At 38.1% G+C, this 18,521-nt stretch overlaps 1 protein-coding gene across 1 annotated transcript in view; it reads left to right on the top strand.

The window, feature by feature from the left end:
• The window catches only part of PRKAB1 (protein kinase AMP-activated non-catalytic subunit beta 1), a 254,628-nt gene that overhangs the window by 133,002 nt on the left and 103,105 nt on the right, over nt 1-18,521 (top strand). The window lies entirely within an intron of this gene.

Raw genomic sequence — 18,521 nt, 5'->3', positions numbered from 1 at the left:
TAACCCCTAATCTGCCGCCCCCAACGTCGTCGCCACTATATTAAAGTTATTAACCCCTAAATCTAAGTCTAACCCTAACCCTAACACCCCCCCTAACTTAAATATAATTTAAATAAATCTAAATAAAATAACTATCATTAACTAAATTATTCCTAAAACTAAATACTTACCTATAAAATAAACCCTAAAATAGCTATAATATAACTAATAGTTACATTGTAGCTAGTTTAGGATTTATTTTTATTTTACAGGCAACTTTGTATTTATTTTAACTAGGTAGAATAGTTATTAAATAGTTATTAACTATTTAATAGCTACCTAGTTAAAATAAAGACAAATTTACCTGTAAAATAAAACCTAACCTAAGTTACAATTACATCTAACAATACACTATAATTAAATAAATTCCCTAAATTAACTACAATTAAATGCAATTAAATACAATTATCTAAAGTACGAAAAAAAACAAAACACTAAATTACAGAAAATAATAAAATAATTAAAAAGTTTTTAAAACTAATTACACCTAATCTAATCCCCCTAATAAAATAAAAAAGCCCCCCAAAATAATAAAAAGCCCTACCCTATACTAAATTACAAATAGCCCTTAAAAGGGCCTGTTGCGGGGCATTGCCCCAAAGTAATCAGCTCTTTTACCTGTAAATAAAAGTACAATACCCCCCAACATTAAAACCCACCACCCACACACCCAACCCTACTCTAAAACCCACCCAATCCCCCCTTAATAAAACCTAACACTAACCCCTTGAAGATCACCCTACCTTCAGAACTCTTCACCCAACCGGGCCAAAGTCCTCAACGAAGCCAGGCGAAGTGGTCCTCCAGACGGGCAGAAGTCTTCATCCAAGCCGGCCAGAAGAGGTCCTCCAGATGGGCAGAAGTCTTCATCCAGGCGGCATCTGGATGCTCCGCGTCGGATGTCTTGAAGATGGGCCCGCTCCGCGCCAGATGGATGAAGATAGAAGATGCCGCCTGGATGAAGACTTCTGCCCGTCTGGAGGACCTCTTCTGGCCGGCTTGGATGAAGACTTCTGCCTGTCTGGAGGACCACTTCGCCGGGCTTCGTTGAGGACTTCGGACCGGTTGGGTGAAGACTTCTCAAGGTAGGGTGATCTTCAAGGGGTTAGTGTTAGGTTTTATTAAGGGGGGATTGGGTGGGTTTTAGAGTAGGGTTGGGTGTGTGGGTGGTGGGTTTTAATGTTGGGGGGGTATTGTACTTTTTTTACAGGTAAAAGAGCTGATTACTTTGGGGCAATGCTAGGTAGCTATTAAATAGTTAATAACTATTTAATAACTATTCTACCTAGTTAAAATAAATACAAAGTTGCCTGTAAAATAAAAATAAATCCTAAACTAGCTGCAATGTAACTATTAGTTATATTGTAGCTAGCTTAGGGTTTATTTTATAGGTAAGTATTTAGTTTTAAATATGAATAATTTAGTTAATTGTAGTAATTTTATTTAGATTTATTTAAATTATATTTAAGTTAGGGGGTGTTAGGGTTAGGGCTAGACTTAGATTTAGGGGTTAATAACTTTATTATAGTGGCGGCGACGTTGGGGGCGGCAGATTAGGGGTTAATAAATGTAGTTAGGTTGCGGCGACATTGGGGGTGGCAGATTAGGGGTTAATAAATATAATGTAGGTGTCGGCGATGTTGGGGGCAGCAGATTAGGGGTTAATACATATAATGTATGTGGCGGCGGTGTCCGGAGCGGAAGATTAGGGGTTAATAATATAATGCAGGTGTCGGCGATGTCGGGGGCGGCAGATTAGGGGTTAATAAGTGTAAAATTAGGGGTGTTTAGACTCGGGGTTCATGTTAGGGTGTTAGGTGTAGACATAAATGTATTTTCCCCATAGGAATCAATGGGGCTGCGTTAGGAGCTTTACGCTGCTTTTTTGCAGGTGTTAGGTTTTTTTTCAGCCGGCTCTCCCCCATTGATTCCTATGGAGAAATCGTGCATGAGCACGTTTTGTCAGCTCACCGCTACTGTAAGCAGCGCTGGTATTGAGGTGAGATGTGGAGCAAAATGTTGCTCTCCGCTCACTTTTCTGCGGCTAACGCCGGGTTTGTAAAAACCTGTAATACCAGCGTTGTCTGTAGGTGAGCGGTGAGGGAAAACTGATCCTTAGCACCGCACACCATTACCGACAAAACTCGTAATCTAGCCGTTACTTAGCAATGCTGTCTAGAGCACTGTGCTCCACCCCCCCATAAGTGTTTAGACACAAGCATTGTATTTCAACTGTGTTCATAGCTTATAGGCATGTCCAGCATGCTCATAGGTACTAATTAATTTAATAAAATGTTTCAGATATTTATTTTTTTTAAATCAAAACCCAGCAAAAGTCAACCACTACTTTTATTTATCACATGCATCAAGAAAATTGTGAAACTACTTCTGTTCTGACATATGAATTCAGTATTTGGTACCCCTTTCGAGGATGTTCTGGGTTATGAACATTTGGTATATTTTTCTTACACTTGACAGCCACTACTACCTGAAGACTAAGTGATTTGGAGAGCAAACAGGGCTGGCTTTATAGTTGGACCAGGTTGAACCACATGACACAGGAAGCTGAATTTAAACTTTTAAAACGGCTGCCTATGGTTGGGTTTAGATAGTAGTGAATGGAGAGTTTTATTTTTTTAACCCAGGCAGTACAATGTCTTTAGTAAACATTGAGATGGCCGCCTATGGTTGGGTTTACATTGTAGTGAACAGAAAGTTGCAGGGCATTATTATTATTATTATTTTTTCTATTAATTACACACATATTTCTAAACACACGACTAAGATTATCGATACTCATTTTTAAATACAAACAACTGTTAAAACTACACATTTCAGACCTATTTATAATGGAAGAAACTCAAGACTTTGTTATCAAGATCACAACTACATCAGAAAATACAACACATATTCCCCCAATAGTACGTTAAATAATTTTAATCTTAAACTGATTTCTAAGCCCGCTTTTCATCGCAGGGCATTATTTTATTCTTGGACTCAGGCAGCACAATTTCTTTAGCCGGCCCTGAACACAAACTATCGGCAGCACTCTGAACAGGAGGTTCAGTTTGGACAGAAACAATGTAATAATGTATTCACACTTAAACATAGCTTGCTTAGATTATTCAGTACATTCTTGAGCTACGTAAGCCTGTTTTGATTTTTTGTTTTCTTACAAAGTAGTAAATCAGCACATTATATGCTATTACAAGCACTTTTGGGACAAAATGAGCTAAAAAAAAACTTATTGGGACATCAAAAGTTCAAGATCAAGTAATCGGTTTTCTGATTCAGCTTTGTTACAGACAAGAATAGTTTCTGTCACTTCCTCCGCTAAAATATACAGACACTTTAAAGTTTATTAACCAAATTATTGTGGACACACAAAACAAATCTAAAGTAAATTTGTGAGAGGCATAGCTTAATGTTGAGATAATAAAATAATTGAGATTTGTTGTAATTACCTAGTAACTGGAGATTAGACTAAGAGGCTTAAACTTTTAAAATGAAGACCGATGTTAAATTAGAGAATGTGCCGGTCCTCTGTGAACTCCTCTTCCAGTAGTACAGGCACAAGAGAGAGACTGGTGTACCTTGGCCTTAATTTGTTGTTGGTAGAAAGGTAGAAGCTCCTTAAGAGGTATGAGAATTAGAGATGCCGCCATTATCAATTTCTTGTTACAGTTTAGTCATTTAGTTGAAATAATCTTTATTGTCAGAGAGGAAGATAAGAGACATTATATCTAATACATCATGCTCCTAGTTCAGATAAACATATATTTATATTCTTTGTTACAGTCTCAAGACCTCTTATCATGTTCGATAAAGTTTTATAATTCCATATATCTGTCTCAAACAACGTGAGAGATAGTTGGAGGATGAAACAACCTCTCTCAGCAATTTGTATATCCATCTGGCTTTTCCAATGTATCTCCATCATTACTGAAATCTCTTATAGTCCATAGAGTCTTAAGAAAAGCTCCCACCCACTGAAGTTGCCTACAGGCATAGGAGATATATGAGGTCCTGTTTATTTTCCCGAAGTAGGAACGAAATTATCCATAGTCTTCCTTCCCCTCCCTTTTCTAATGTGTTTTCCTTTTATTTTAATAATTATAAAAATTAAACATAAACTTTTGTAACTGTTAAACAATAAACTCATAACTGTATAACCTTTCCCGTCGAGCAGAGAGAGAACCATCAAATTTTATCTAAGATGTATATAAGTTCCCCATAAAAGACTTAGTGGCGGGGGGCGTGTCCGACCACCGACCAAGATGGCTGCTCTTTCATAACGGCTGACCACTGGAAGTGATAAATCTGCTGTTATCACCCATTTGAGTGACATTCCAAGTATTTTATATGGGAAATAGTGAAGATGAATATTAGAGAAAAAGAATCTTGCAACCTTTATCTATAATTTCAGCCTAGCAGACCTCTAACGAGGAGATACGCAGCAGAGGCCGATTGCGGCCTGTATCTCTTTGCACCCCTCCACTTTCCTGAAGTTTCAGGCAGCACAGCTATATACGCTGAACTAACTATTTTAAGCATAGCCAATCTATATAAAATAACAGCTCTATTAAAGCACTCGCCTTAGGACCAACCTGACACCTCAGCGCTGACCATAATATCCTGAGGCATATACGAGTGACTATATGGGACAGGTATGGAGTCGGCAGTCCGTCTTGTGGCTGAGCTCAGTAGCCTTATAGATAATTGTCAAGCCAAATTAATAGAAGCGTTGCATACCGCATCTACATTACCTGCGACTGACAATGTCATTGAATGTTCTCCGGCAACAGAGAGAGGTTGTGGCGCTTTGGCCTTGAGCTCTACCATAGAGCCTATCGCCATACATGAACGACACGCATCAGAACTTGGGACTGCAGCAGGAACACTATCAGACCTAATAAGAAGAAAACTCACCAGCCTTAAACCGGGAAAAACAGATACAGCCACGGGTGAAAAGAGGAGCACTGTCAGACTCACAATGCAGGAGCTGCCGCGCCAGAGGAGAGGGCGCATTCAAACTCATCTGCTCCAGATCAGGACAATTCACGGAGATATGGTAAAACTATCGCCTCCCCAGCATCAAGATGTTTGGGTCAATATGGGGATTAATCGTCAGGGCTGCAGCCTGTACCATGCTATGATACCCTATATACCCAGAAAAAGCAGATTGGGGTTCAGTCAAGGGGACTTGATAAGATTCCATATCCACTGTGACTGGTCTCTGTTGAGACGGTGCTTGAGCACAATTGAAACCCCATTAGTCAGAAGCCTGCACAAAAGAGTCGGTATAGGATAGTGGCCCACTGGGAAATGGACGGTTCTGTGGTAATCGGTGATCCTGTATTCTGTATACCTCAGACTTGATAATTTATACAGTTTCTGCTAGCAGTCCTTTGTTATACACCTAGTTACCTTTCATATATAGGTCTGTTTATTTATGTGTCATGTACTTGTTTTTTCTATATACGCCAAATCCCTAAGCAGTATTAACTTGATATTACCACTGGTTGCTGTTATTTGCGCTACACTTGGGGAATGTATATGAACACTCAGATGATATCACTACGCTGTATACTTAGATATGACAGACTAGCTTAGATAATCACTGGGCATACACTACCTTTAAATGAGATAATACTTATTTGTGTTTAAATGTATTACTGGCTCTAACTCTATGGTTGCTTTGATCATGGTGACGTGCTGCCGGCGGCCGAGGTAGCACGATCGCGCTGTTAATACACACCTTCTATTATATGTTCTCAAAGAGAGAGACAAAGCTCTACATATGTTTAAGACTCATATTACAATTTTCCTGTACCAAACCTTAGTGACTGGGGACTGATAACTAGATATCTGAAGGGGGATTAGGAACATTCATAATTGGCTTTTCTTTTTCTTTTCTAAGCTAGAAACATGAGTTGTAACCCAGGATTGCGATAGTATACTATGTTAACTGTGTAAAGATTTAGGATAAAATGTGAGATTGCTTCTGAAGATGTATATCTAAGCCATACAATCCCTTAATAACCTTGTTGGGAACTCAGGTAATTACTAACTTGGAATCCCACGTGCAACATGACTCAACTGATACTAGTCTTGGTTTTTTTCTGACTAGTAGCTGGGATTCTAAACATGCCAACCTTCATAATCCCTATAATTTCTTAAGACCCAAGCTGCTTGTACATGGCCCTGTAGTTTCATATATTTTGCACTGTAGTTAATAGCTCCATATAAGTCTGCCACTTTCCATATAAGCCTGCCACTTTCCATATTGGTCTGCCACTTTCCATATAAGGCTGCCACTTTCCATATAAGCCTGCCACTTTCCATATTGGTCTGCCACTTTCCATATAAGGCTGCCACTTTCCATATAAGCCTGCCACTTTCACTCTATAGTTAATCTAAAGCCTATATAAGTTTTCTCTCTTTGATATTGGTATACCTAATTTATTTTATATGGGGCTATGAGAGCTTGTTTTCTTATATCTTACAAAACGGAAAAAATGAGATTCACCACACGAGATTCAAGAGAGGTCTCCGGTTGTTTCCAGCTGCCTTCTGTAGCTTTGCACTATTTCTATATCAATGAGAGGTCCAAGAGTGGCCTCATGGGTTCATTGGAAGGCTTAATGTCCAACTGGCAAACACTTTGTTTCATAACTGTCTTAAGAAATGTCTTATATCTATGTTATGGTTAATTTATATAGCTTGTCTTGTTTATATATTTATATATTTAAGCCTTTATTCTGTATAGTCTTGATAGACATGTATGTTTGTTTGCCTCAAATTGAATCTCAATAAAAAAAAAAAAAAAAAAAAAAAAAAAAAAGACTTAGTGGCAATAAGTTTAGGAGAGATCCCCTATCATGTTATAACTCTTGAAAAATTTAAATCTTCCTTATCTCACTTCTATCTCTGTTCATGATCCAGTGGACCCAAATCTTTTGGAAATGCGTCGTGTTATCCTGCAACCAAGAGGCAGATTCTGACATAGCATATATATTATGTAACCTGTTAATCACTTCTGACCATGTTAGTGAACCTGTTCTCCAGTGTTTGGCTATACATATCCTCGTGGTTGTACAGAGTATATTTATGAATATATTGGTAGCTAAGTTTAAGGATTCATCTGAGACATGCAAGAGGGCCGTCGCCGCCGTTAGCGTCATAGATTTATCTAATAGGATACTTATAAATTTAGATAGTTTGTTCCAAATTTGTTTTATCTCCCCACATTCCCACCACATATGCATATAATTTACAATTTCTGCACAACCTTTATAACAGAGTCTACTTTTCTGCAATGTATAATGTGCAGTTCTTATGGGTGTAAGATACCACCTGTAGGATGTTTTAATAGAGTTTTCGATAAGGTCTACGCATATCAGCCCCTTGCTAATCTTAGAAAGTATTTGTGTCCATCTGTCATCATCATATGTTTCACCTAAGTCTCTTTCCCAGTTCTCATGAAGCGTCAATTTGGAGCCTTTTTTTGCATCTTGTATTGCCAAGTACAGTTGTGATATTAGTTTTTTATTTCTACCTGGGGTTGCAATAATGCGTTTTGTTGTAGTGTATGGGTTTAATGGTTTGTGTTGTCTGTATTTGTATATTGCTGTGGATATCTGCAGGTATAGGAACCAATGCAAGGTGTCCGGCTGAAGTTTATCTTTCAGTTGGGTGTATGTGAGCATTTTACCTTTATCTAAAAAGTCTGCAACTCTGTAGAGGCCTTTATTTTCCCACTTACTTATTAGTGTTTGAAATTCTGCAGGAAGTATAGTGCCCAATGGTATTATCTTAGTACCCTTGGGTATGAGGCCTAGAGAAGATGTGAGGTATTTCCAAATATTTTTGGACTCCTCTGTCACCTTGTGTTTGTATAGTGTTTTGTTTGTTGTGTTTGAGGTGTTCCATACAATCGTTGCTGGATCATTCACCATAGCTAAGTCTGCCTCTAGTCTAGTCCAGGTTATTTCTCGACAATTTTTGCTTATCAGTGTAATTTGTGATAACCTAGCTGCCTGATAGTAGTCTAACAGATTAGGCACCCCCACTCCCCCAAGCTGTTTGTGTTGTTTTAATAGTTGGGAGGCTATTCTAGCTGTTTTGGATCCTTGTAGGAACCTAATTAGGTCCATCTGGAGATCTGCTAGCTCTCTTTGTGGTACTTTAATTGGTAATGCTCTGAAGAGATATAATATTCACCTTTATGATCGATAATCGGCCATACCAAGAGAAACACCCCCCCTCCATCTACCCAAATCCCTTCTTACAGTCTTAAAGATCTCAGTATAGTTTGCCTTATAGAGTCCTTCTAGTGTGTTTGTTATGTTAAGTCCTAAGTATTTGATAGATTTTTTAGCCCACTTAAAGTCAAAATTCGCTTCTATCAACTTACAAGTATGTAGTGGTAGTGTCAGCGGTATAGCCTCACACTTATCTGAATTTATTTTGAAGCCTGAGATTTTTGAAAATTCATCAATGACTTGATATAGATGAGGAAGTGATATTAAAGGTCTCGTCAATGTAAGCAAAATGTCATCTGCAAATAACGTGAGTTTATATTCTTCTTTGTTGATTTTTACTCCGGTAATGTCTTTTGCTCCCCTGATGTAGGCCGCTAAAGGTTCTATACTTAGTGCAAATAATAGAGGTGATAGCGGGCAGCCCTGATGTGTCCCATTCAATATTTTAATTGGCCTAGATTGATGGTCCGTTGCTCTAATAGTTGCTGTCGGGTCTAAATACAGGTTTTTAATAGCCGTCATGAATTGTCCTCTGAAACCCATGAATGTTAGTGTCTCAAACATATATTCCCAGTCGACCCTATCAAATGCCTTCTCTGCATCCAGAGATAGAAGCACAGTTTAGTCATTTAAAGGGACAGTCAAGTCCAAAAAAAACTTTCATTTTTCAAATAGGGCATGTAATTTTAAACAACTTTCCAATTTACTTTTATCAACAATTTTGCTGTGTTCTCTTGGTATTCTAGTTGAAAGCAAACCTAGGGAGGCACATATGATAATTTCTAAGCCCTTGAAGGCCGCCTCTATTTTATTTACTTTTCACAGCAGGGGAGAGCAAGCTCATGTAGGCCATATAGATAGCATTGTGATCACGCCCGTGGCTAGTGGCAGACACTGCACTAATTGGCTAAAATGCAAGTCAATAGATAATAACTAAAAGTCATGTGATTAGGGGCAGTCAGAAGATGCTTAGATACAAGTTAGTCACAGAAGTAAAAAGTGTATTAATATAACAGTGTTGGTTTTGCAAAACTGGGGAATGGGTAATAAAGGAATTATCTATCTTTTTAAACAACAAAAATTCTGGTGTTGACTGTCCCTTTAAGGCAGTGCTTGATGACTACTGAGACAGTACAGCATTACTGTAAGTGGGGGCCACAGGAACACTTGAACTACTGCTGAAAGCCCTACTCAGAGATAGGAATAAGGTCACCACTACTAAACAAATTGCTACGGTACAATTGGTTGGAATTTAGATAAGCTAATGGGCCCCATTTATCCAGCTGCAAAAGTGAAAGCAACTTCGGGGCCCCTGCTTTCAGGCTTCATCCTCTTACATGGTGCAAGGTTGTGTAAACCAGGGTATGTTCAATGTAAGGCAGCAGGGACATGAAACAAATCTGTTTAGTGTCCAATTTGTTTTTAATTTTGCATGGGTAGTAACCTGGACAAAGGGGACAATCATTTAAAATAGCTGATTTAGCCTTTAGAAGCTATCATTTATACTGATCTTGTCAATACTGCAGTATTTGCTATAGAAAAGCCATGTAATGAAAAAGGTAGTGGCAGTGGGGGTAGAGGAAAATGTGGCCCTGCAGTTACTCTGAAAAGCCCTAAAAATCTCTGAAGCTATTTTTGTTGCTCGAGTTTTTATGCATACAGCTCCAAAACTCTTCCACCTAAATTCAGAAATGTTACTTAAAGGACTGCTAAATACAGTAGAATTGTATAATTAACAAGTGTATAATAAAAATACAATGCAATAACACTCATTTTCACAAAAGCAGTAGATTTTTTTCTGTCAAATGTATTTTTTCTTCCATTTGCCAGCACCCTGTATCATGTGACAGACAGACTAGCATACATATACACTGTAAACTTGTGCACATGCTCAGTAAGAGCTGGTGTCTAAAAAAAAGTGTGCATATAAAAAGATTGTGCAAAATTTGATAATGGAAGTAAATTAGAAAGATTTCTAAAATTATGTGCTCTTTCTGAATCATCAACATTTAATTTTGACTCGATGGTCCCTTTAATTGGTAATGATAACCAATCAGCCTTCTCTATTTACATATGGCCTCATATCCCCTCATTTTGTATTGCCCCCAGACCTCAAATCAACCAGATCAGGGCCCTACTTATCTCACATAAGCTGCGATACTGTTGACGATGCCTCTGCACATCACTCCCGCTTCTTCTTAGCGCCTCCACACTGGAACTGCACTACACCTTCATTGCTACACTTACACGCCCAGCCTTCAATAGTGAGTGAGTGGAAATTTTTAGCCTTGCATACATATATATGTATAGATATATAATTGGGTTAACAGTAGATGTTTCCTGTCAGTTATAAATCATGATAATTAGCAAAACACTAAGGACATCTTACAACCATTTGTACTGTATTAGTATACATCAAAACTGACAAAGAAAATAAAGTCAAACAGTTATAAAACCCTCTCTGGAAGTTTCCTAAAAACAAAGAGCGAGGCAAAGCTATTCTAATATTTTCAAGAGGTTCCACCTATGTCACACAGTAAGATAAGCCCACATGTCTAATTAAGAAATAAGGTATTAATTGCGGTAAAACAGTTATAGTGCTCTAATAGAATTCAAGCTCCATACTTTCATGCTTAGAGCCAAATATCTCAGTCAATGATTTTAGATTTCAAGTAGAGACCAAAGTGCACATTATAACAATCAATGTCTAGTGGTAACTTTCTGGGGAGGAATATATAGCCATATCAGGAAACGAGTATTGACTCATAGCAGTACAGGTTATAAGGACTAGCATGAGGCATTACTCTCTATTCCCATTACCAGCCTGTGGAAACGTTTTCCAGCCTTCTCACCATGATACCCATTTGAATAGGTAGCTAAGAAAATCAGTCCAGTAGCTGGGATATCTACATCAATGGGATACCACTGATAGAGGTAGTGGGGGAAATATGTAGGTTGGACAGGGGACCACTTCAGAAGCATTCATCCCAGAGGACTCAAGAGCCAGGAGCACAGTTAGCAGATGTTCTCTTTACAGTGAGACTGCTATCCTTAATTCCAGTAGCCAGATTCCACTTTGGCCCACATACCTACTCAACAGCATAGGTTACCAACAGGGGATCAGTCGCCTCCTTTACATGTTAGTCATTGAAACAGGAGGCATCCAATTTCATGCTGCCTTCCAAGCTGCTGAAGCTACACTTGTGGAAAGTGTGCACTTCAAGCTAACCTCATAAAGTGAAGATTAAGACATGGAAGATTGTAAACCGCTTGTTAACTGCCTCCAGTATTGCATCCAAACACGGCAACCACCCAGAAAGTTCCAAAGAAAATAAGATTTAACACTGAATAATTTAAGTTTTTACATTTTGGAAAGTAAGGAGACCATTGGTTAATTATATGGGAGAAGACTTGATGAAACAGAAGTGGAAAAGGATTTAAGGAACTTTGAAGAAAACAATAAAAAAGTAGTACACAAGGCCACAAAGATGCCTGTAAAGCGACAAATAAGATATTAGCATGAATAATAGGGGAAATGGATGCAACAAAAGAAATTATAAATCTGACTCTGGTAAGACTTCACTTGAGTATAGAAGACAGTTTTAGGGACTGATTATTAGAGAAAAGGACATTGCGAAGTTGAAAGGCTACAAAACCATTAAGGAATTTGATAGACTTAAAAGGACAGTCTAGTCAAAAAAATTTTTTCATGATTCAGATAGAAAATGTCATTTTAAACAATTTTCCAATTTACTTTTATCACCAATTTTGCTTTGTTCTCTTGGTATTCTTAGTTGAAAGCTAAACCTAGGAGGTTCATATGCAAATCTCTAAGCCCTTGAAGTCCGCCTCTTCTCTCAGGGCAGTTTGACAGTTTTCCACCACTAGAGGGTGTTAGTTCATGTGTGTCATATAGATAACACTGTGCTCACGCACGTGGAGTTCAGGAGAGCCAGCTCTGGTTGGCTAAAATGGATGTCTGTCAAAATAACTGAAATAAGGGGGCAGTTTGCAGAGGCTTAGATACAAGGTAATCACAGAGGTAAAAAGTGTATTTATATAACTGTGTTGGTTATGCAAAACTAGGGAATGGGTAATAAAGGGATTATCTATCTTTTTAAACAATAAAAATTCTGGTGTAGACTGTCCCTTTAAGTTATGTGGAGAAGCCCAAACTGGGTGTGTTGACTTTAGAAAAAAAGGCACATAAGAGGTAGGGTTGCCAGCTGTGCTCCATAAAATACCAGACAAACTATAGGTGATCGGCACGAGTGGTAGGTGGAGTCACTCAGTGTCTCCCCAAAAGCTCAACCTTAGAACCCACCCTTAATCCCACCATCTATATTTTTCACAACTGAGCAGTAATTTTATCCCCTTAGTGGTCAGTAACACTAGTGATTTCACTACCAGGAGTGCACACACACACAGCAATGATCTAATGGGGCATATTTGTAATGCATAGAGACATAAGATACCCTTTACATATATCTGACACTTAAAGGGACACTAAATCCAAATGTTTTATTTAATGATTCAGATTTTAACCAACTTTCTAATTTACTCCTATTATAAATTTGTCTTCATTCTCTTGCTATCCTCATTTAAACAAAGCAGGAAAGTAAAGCTTAGGAGCCGGCCCATTTTTTTGTTCAGAACCTGGGTTACGCTTGCTTATTGGTTGGCTGAATGTAGTCACCAATAAGCAAGCACTATCCAGGGTGCTGAACCTAAAATGGTCCGGCTCCTAAGCTTTTACATTCCTGCTTTTTAAATAAAGATAGCAGGATAAAAAAGAAAATTGATAATAGGAGTAAATTAGAAAGTTGCTTAAATTTGCATGCTCTATCTGAATCTTGAAAGAAAAAAAAATGGATTTAGTATCCCTTTAAGGGACTTTAAAAATACTGGAAATTTAAAGGACCACTCAATGCAGTAGAATTGCATAATTAGCAAGTACATAATATAAAGACAATGATTTAACACCTACTCTCCCATTTTCCAGCTTCCTGTATCATGTGACAGACATAAGCCAATCACAGACTAGTATACGTATACCCTGTGAGCTTGTGCACATGCTCAGTAGGATCTTGTTCCACAGAAAGTGTGAATATAAAAAGACTGTGCAACATTTGATTATGGAAGTAAATTGGAAAGTGTCTTAAAACTGCATACTCTATCTGAATCGTACAAGAAATATGAAGAAAAGAGGGCGCCACATAGGGTGATATCGTTTGGTACAGAAAGCACAAGCGTAGAAAATGTAATGCGCTTACCAAAAGCTGTGGTACAGTTCTGTGACCAGTACTATCTCGCCTGCTAGCACTTGAATCAGTGGCTAGTACACTGTCAGACGGTCACTTTTAGGATCTTCTCTTTTGGATGTCGGCTCAACTGTTAGAGCAAATGAGCGGATTGTTTAAAATCTTGTATAGTGGCGCTGGATAAAAGGTGACGGACAACTTCCAAGTATAAAAGAATACAGGCTTTATTGTATAACGCGTTTCTCGACCACCAAGGGTCGTTTCATCAGATATAAAAGCAAGCAAGTTTATTTTTGACTTGAGTGTCCCTTTAAGTGTCCTGTATTTTTTTTTTTTTTTATCTCCTGTCCATTACTAGGGGAGTACACAGACGCCAGAGTGATAAAGTTGCCATAAAGAGTCCCTACCAGTATTATATAGCGTCCGTCAGGATCTCTCTCAATGTGCGTCATTATAAAAGGGATAGTTCTGTGGAATAGTATGCCTACCCCCCCTTTTTTGCTCTGCCCTGATGCAAAGTATGCCATAGGAAACGAGGAGTTATGCCATTTAGGTTCTTTACCCTTTTTGTAATGCGTTTCCTGCATAAAAATAACATGACTATTTAATTTGTTTAATTCTTTGAAGGCTATGGAACGCTTGCCTGGATCATTAAGACCCTTCGCGTTTATGGTGGTAAAATTAACTGAATGATACTTAAATTTGCTAGACCCTAGCTGCGCAGCCATCATGGGAGGGAAATGGAATGGAGAAAAAACAAACAAAAAAAAAAAAACAAGTAGAAAAGAAAGAGTTGGATGAAGAAGGGGGGAGGGAGGGCAGAGAGAGAATTAAGTAGGGGGGAAGTATTAAAGGGTAAGGGGGTAAATTACAAGTTCAAAGGGGAAATAGCAGTTGTGTACCCCAAATATTTATTGATTTTAGAATCAAATAAGCATAAAACAATGTAAAACAGTGATGTAACAATTGAGGTTATCTTTTGGTTACTGAATTTTCACAATTGAATTAACAAACACAAACAACAAAAAGAAAAGGGGAAAAGCCCCAATGCTGACGTAAGTTATAAAAACTATATTGATCTTATAGCACATTCTAAACTTGGTAAACTTGTTAAGGTGACTGGGAGAGTATCAGGCCCAATGAAGCTCAGTTAAACTAGCTATGCTATGTCCAAAGTGGTACAGGACAAGGGACAGTTATATCCCGATGATCTTTATCTGATGACATGAAAAAGTGTTCATTTAGTTCTAATACCTTTATTTCTATATAACCTTGCAGCATTTTATTTAGACATTCTATGTGAACTAGCAATGAGTAGTATGTATGTTTTCATTTCTAAGACCTGTGAGAGCATTGTGTGGGCGTTTTATTCCAGTAAACATTCTAATTCTAGAAGGCAGTTCTCCTGTCCCACTTTTCTAAGTTGGAAAAAGAAGTATTTGGTTGATAGGGGGGGGAGATATTATTCCATAGTGCAACCTAACATTATTTGAATCACACCGCAACGTTGCTTGTATGACAAAGTGTTTAACACCCTGATATCCAGTTGCTGTACATATTCTGTGTATCCTATCTAAGTCCTCAATAGGCATTAATAGGGCAAACTGCCTGGGGGACCCATGTTCATTACTTCACTAAGGAACGTGGGACCAAAGTAAACATTGCTAATGTTTCCCTGAGATATATTAACTTTTCAAGGAGATAAACCCCTATCTTAACCATCCTGAGTGGGAGTAAAGATACGTACTAGTAATAAATGAATTACATCCTGACCTAGCATCATGTGTAATTTTAACCTTAACACAAAAATACATTAACAATTACTAAATTAGCATGCAATATGCGACAAATATACATGAGTCCAGGAGACACATCAGGGTCCGTCTCGGCCCCAATTAGATATCCTATGGAGGGAGAAAAAAAGAAAGGGAAGCCAGAAGGCTCAACAGTACGTTACCCACTAGCCTCTGCAGGTGTAACAGCTTTAGTAAGCCGCTGTGATGATGTCTCCGCTGCAAAAGAGGATCTGTCGTGAGCTCCAGGTTGGAGTGACAGTGACTCGAAGAAAACCTTCTCCTCCATACCCGGTCTATAGATGGCAGTTTTATTGTTGTTGGAAGCAATGATGGATACAGGGAACCCCATCTGTATGGGATCCTGCAGTCCCGCAATATTGCGGTGATATGTCCCAGCTCCCTTCGCTTTTGAAGAGTTATTGGTGATAAATCAGAAAAGATTTGTATCTCCTCACCCACGTGGGTAATGGGGTGTTTCTTTCGGGCGCCCTGTAAGATCTCTTCCTTATCCTTGTAACTAAGGAACCTAACGATGATGTCCCTTGGTGGTGCTTTACTAGGAGGTTTGGGTCTCAGGGCCCTGTGAGCCCTCTCGATTGACACGTCAGGTGATGATGGAGAATCTTTTATTATCCTGAATAACGCTTGAAGATACCCCTCTATGTTCTGTGGGGCAACAGACTCCGATACCCCCTGAAAATGTAAATTATTCCTGCGACCTATGTTGTCTATATCCTCCAATTTATCATTAAGATATTGCAGATTGTCCGTATGATTTTGTATGTCCGAGGTATGTTGTTTTAAAGTAGTAGTAGACTCATTGTTGGACCTTTCCACCGACAAGACCCTCGTCTCAAGAGCAGAAATATCTTTCCTCAAATCACCAAATAGGCTCCTCATCTCGGTGAGAACCCCCTTTATGTCTTCCTTAGAGGATAAATGGAGAATATCATCTTTAGTGATAAATGGAGAGTTATTAGGGTTGCTATTCAATGCTACCGGTTCTTGATTACCAAGTGAGTCTGCCATAGCTCCTTCTGGCACCTCCTTAGCTGATTCCAGAGATTTGAGGTATTGGCTCATGGGTTTGTGACTTGCCGCTTTCTCTCCCTTCTGCAGTTTCTTGTTAGGCATGCCCTTGCAGTTGTGGAGATAAACCCAGTTAAAACGAAAAAGGTATATAGGTGCAAGAGGTAGTGAAGTAAGCTCCTTTAGCGAGTGGAGTTGGTCAATTTGGTATAGATTTTAAACACACAAAGATGAACAGTGGCACTACTTAGACTTTTCCTCTTGTAATAAATCAAAATCAGAGGTAAGAGTTAGATTAATTTTACTATATGTTAGAGGAAATGGTGCTTGTGCACAAATATAAATATATACACAAAAGAAGAATGGTATGAAGGATACCAGACTACCCAAAGTATGCACTTACAGCACTCTAGGTCTGAACTAAAGGTTGGGATTCCGTAACAGGATATTAAAATATAACTTTTATTGGTATTAAAGTTAAAAAACCAAAATTTGTTTGGTTGATACACACACGATTAAAATTTGCTCCAGTGCTTGAATCAGTATAATGAGTTTCACATTAGATCACTATACATGACAATTTGGCCTGAATAAATTCACTAGTTATAGTGATCTAAATAGTTCAATGAATTAACTTGCTAATGGCTACCAACAGAGTGTTCATCTGAATAGTAGAGCTTATATATAAATTCTGGTCAAGGTTATGTACTCTCAGCTATATAGGCTCCTGCTATCCTCATTCAATATGATGGATGATAGCAGAGTAAAAATTATTAATAATAATTATCCACAAATAGGGGTACTGGTGAGTTAAATATTCACAAAAACGAGGGTTTGATCAATTCTAACCTGGGTTATAATTGTAACCTGTTTATTAGTATAAATAGTAATGTGTGCGTGCTTGGTGTTACTGTAGTTTTCGAAATTTCATTAGGTACATATTCCTAAAAATTGGAGTACAGTTATAATCACAATAAGCCTAGTTCTGTGTAGCCCAGACCTTCGATCTGGCCACTTTGGTTCACTAAAGTTATTAAATAGTTAGACCCTGATTAGTCCATATAGCAATGGCTGTAAAGGTTACTATGGATTAGGTTAATCCACCTTTATAAATTTTAGGCGTATGTTTCATGAAAAACTAAATCTACTATCCCAGCGGCTCCCAGATTTGTATCAGTTGACAAGTGTCCCAAGGTTTATTAACAGTGCCACAAATTATTATTATTCTGATCCAGTGTATGGAAATTGAGATTAATTGCCTTTTGGCGCAGCCACTGTTATGGTCACAAGTCTTATAATTATCAGTCCTCAGTTTGTAACATTCTTCTCATAGGGCATTTATACACTGGGTTTTATAACTACAGTTAAGTTTGGCATACCCACTTTCAATAAATGTTTCTTATGATTAAGTTTCAATTAAATAACCGTGTTGTGATATCAATTAATTTCGAAAGCTCTGAAAGCTGTGTTCAAAGTTAAAGCTCGGTCTGGCACCACTCAGATTATAAATATAGAGTTAACAGTCCATTTGTTTAATTCGCAACTAAGTTGCAGTTTGATATATATGTTTCGGTTTAAGCGCTGTGTGGTACAGCTAATGCTGTCACTATCAGGTAGTGTCAACCGCACTCATACGTTTGTAAGGTCTTACAATACACGCACATTCACACACTCATTCGATAGTTTAAGTTAAAACTGGCACAACCCAGTTATTATAGTAATATCCACAATGTGGCATATAATTTTTAAAGAAACTTAGTTAACTATTAGTGGAATAAAGTCTGGCACAACCCAGGCTATATGGTACTAGCTCGTTATTGTATATATAGTAAGAAAGATTTTTCTATAAGCACCATGTAACGGTCCCTATTAGGTACCCTGACCAGATAGGTCAAATATCAAAGTTAAAGCTCTATAATTGCGGTAACCCTTTGCTCCACATGATTTTAGCGATACTGGGCTAGTTTAAAATACATAAAGAATAGAGCGTGAACAAGTTCAACACTTGTTGAACTTGTTCACGCTCTATTCTTTATGTATTTTAAACTAGCCCAGTATCGCTAAAATCATGTGGAGCAAAGGGTTACCGCAATTATAGAGCTTTAACTTTGATATTTGACCTATCTGGTCAG

Source organism: Bombina bombina, chromosome 2 (assembly GCF_027579735.1).
Source record: "Bombina bombina isolate aBomBom1 chromosome 2, aBomBom1.pri, whole genome shotgun sequence".
Taxonomy (NCBI): Eukaryota; Metazoa; Chordata; class Amphibia; order Anura; family Bombinatoridae; genus Bombina; species Bombina bombina.
This window is presented reverse-complemented; position numbering and strand designations above follow the sequence as displayed.